We start from the raw sequence: 3,361 nt of genomic DNA, 5'->3' as shown, positions 1-3,361 counted from the left end.
ACAACTATAGTAAGGAAACTATGTATAACCCACAACATATATTACTGTCTCTATTCAGACAATAAATCTGCAGACGTGGTACGCCACAGCCCAAAAAAGTTTGCAGACATTTGTTCAGCAAAAAGTTTTCAAGTGAATAGTGTTGATGCATCCAGCTACCAATACGAAAAGCATGTGCTAATAACCCCACATCGAAACTCAGGTGATAATAATACTGAAACACAAATAACGCCTTGTGTTCTGGTTCGCAAATAAACCTGAAATTGGCGTCAGAAATTCGGATGATCACTGCAAAGTATTTGAAACTTTCCGTTACCAGTGAGATCTCGCGGATACAGGGCTAACAAAAACTGGTAGTGATAGGCATGAAAGTCTAAGGAATTGTAGTACGTAAGAAATCAGCACATTGCAATACCTGTTGGTGCGATAGTTTTTGCTACGAAACAAGGACAGGACCCTGAAACTGAGAGCTACTTCAGTGAATTACGAGGTGCATTCAAGTTCTAAGGCCTCCGATTTTTTTTCTCCGTACTGGAAAGAGATAGAAACATGCGCATTGTTTTAAAATGAGGTCGCGTTCATTGTCAATACGTCCCAGAGATGGCAGCACCGTATGGCAGATGGAATTTAACCGCCAGCGGCGAGAATGAGAACTGTTTTAAATACTTAAAATGGCGACGTTTTCCTTACTTGAACAGCGTGCAATCATTCGTTTTCTGAATTTGCGTGGTGTGAAACCAATTGAAATTCATCGACAGTTGAAGGAGACATGTGGTGACGGAGTTATGGATGTGTCGAAAGTGCATTCGTGGGTGCGACAGTTTAACGAAGGCAGAACATCATGTGACAACAAGCTGAAACAACCTCGGGCTCGCACAAACCGGTCTGACGACACGATCGAGAAAGTGGAGAGAATTGTTTTGGGGGATAGCCGAATGTCTGTTGAACAGATCGCCTCCAGAGCTGGCATTTCTGTGGGTTCTGTGCACACAATCCTGCATGAGGACCTGAAAATGCGAAAAGTGTCATCCAGGTGGGTGCCACGAATGCTGACGGACGACCACACGGCTGCCCGTGTGGCACATTGCCGAGCGATGTTGACGCGCAACGACAGCACGAATGGGACTTTCTTTTCGTCGGTTGTGACAATGGATGAGACATGGATGCCATTTTTCAATCCAGAAACAAAGTGCCATTCAGCTCAACGGAAGCACACAGATTCACCGCCACCAAAAAAATTTCGGTTAACCGCCAGTGCTGGAAAAATGATGGTGTCCATGTTCTGGGACAGCGAGGGCGTAATCCTTACCCATTGCATTCCAAAGGGCATTACGGTAACAGGTGCATCCTACGAAAATGTTTTGAAGAACAAATTCCTTCCTGCACTGCAACAAAAACGTCCGGGAAGGGCTGCGCGTGTGCTGTTTCACCGAGACAACGCACCCGCACATCGAGCTAACGTTACGCAACAGTTTCTTCGTGATAACAACTTTGAAGTGATTCCTCATGCTCCCTACTCACCTGACCTGGCTCCTAGTGACTTTTGGCTTTTTCCAACAATGAAAGACACTTTCCGTGGCCGCACATTCACCAGCTGTGCTGCTATTGCCTCAGCGATTTTCCAGTGGTCAAAACAGACTCCTAAAGAAGCCGCTGCCATGGAATCATGGCGTCAGCGTTGTGAAAAATGTGTACATCTGCAGGGCGATTACGTCGAAAAGTAACGCCAGTTTCATCGATTTCGGGTGAGTAGTTAATTAGAAAAAAATCGGAGGCCTTAGAACTTGAATGCACCTCGTAAAGAAGCAAACAATTTAGGTTACGGGGATAAAAAATCTATAAACATATTTTATTAAGGAACTGGTAGCTGCCCTGTTGTATCAGAGTTTGTAAGAGATAAAATGTTAACAACACAAATGTGTGGATTAAATTCGGGCCATTTCCTATTACAACAGATTGGGATTGCCAATTTTTATCATTTGGTCATAATTCCTCAGCCTGGTTGGAGGTTCGATGATGCAGAATATATTTCAAATCATTTTTCATCACAAAGAATGCAGTAGTTAAGCATGAGTATTACTCAATTGTGTAGCATCTTAAAGTGCTTCTAAGACTTTTCAGTTGTTTTTAAAATTTCAGACTATGTACAAACCTATAATATAGAATGCATTCATATCTGCCTGGACTTACCTCAGATCGGTTACGTCCAGCATTCAATTACATGAAGTTTTAGGTCACTTCCTCTTGACTAGACATTACAGAATGCAGCAAATGGGTACAAATTTCAGACAAGAGTTCGATATAGAAAAATTTCTATTGGATCTAGTACAAATCATGAGTATTCACTCTCTTTGCCACAGAATATGAATATTCAAGTTGCAACCATCAGTGGAGAATTGCTTCTGCCAACTGAGCTATGCAGTGCATCGCTTTGAGGTGGACTGATATTTTGATAAGCTTTGCATCTCATTGCCATCCTGTGTAGTTTCCTATCCATATTGTCATCATCAACACTTTTGAATTAGATTAGATGCAGTGGTCTACAGACCCCACAGCGAGAAAAAAGATACACATGAGGACTGGTCAGTGTTCACCAGACAGAAAAAGCACTGAGGAGCAGAATGGCACACAAAAAGAACTGTGTGTATTTGCTTGTGAGCAGCTTAGTGCTTCCTTCTCTGGGCAGTGACCTGTCACTTGTAGTTTTCATTCGCTTATGAGGTACAAAAAACTTACGTACGAGGGATGTTTTTTGTGTAAGGGCCGTTCGCGCGTATAGTCCCGTAGTTCGCGCGGACGCCGCAACAAGCCACCGCGCCACTTGCCGTCATCGTTCCCGCTCACACTGATGCAAGTTGCAGCTCTGTAGCTGACGTGTACGCATCGCTGTGCTGCTTTATAGTGTTTACGATCATTGAATCGCCCGCTGCGTGTGAGATACGGTCAGTGATACGTTTTTTGACCGCGAGAAGCCTATCAGCTGCAGAAATTCGTCGTCAGTTAACAGAAGTTTATAGCTCGAATGCAATGAGTGAAGGTAAAGTGCGTCAGTGGGTTAGAGAGTTTAAAAATGGCCGTCAAAACGTCCGTGACGAAGAACGCTCAGGCCGGCCCTCTGTGATCACTGATGATCTGGTGGCTGCAGTCGAAACAAAGATTCGTGAGAAGATTCACAATTTCCACTCTTTCTTTGGAATTTCCAGAAGTTTCGAGATCGGTTTTGTACAAAATTGTGTCTGAAAACCTAAACTTTGAGAAACTGTGTTCTCGGTGGGTACCCAGACTCCTCACAGAGGACCACAAAGGGAAGAGATTTGCCACTTCATTGGACTTTTTGATTCGTTACGAGGAAGAAGGGGAT

This window comes from Schistocerca cancellata, chromosome 11 (assembly GCF_023864275.1).
Source record: "Schistocerca cancellata isolate TAMUIC-IGC-003103 chromosome 11, iqSchCanc2.1, whole genome shotgun sequence".
NCBI lineage: Eukaryota > Metazoa > Arthropoda > Insecta > Orthoptera > Acrididae > Schistocerca > Schistocerca cancellata.
This window is presented reverse-complemented; position numbering follows the sequence as displayed.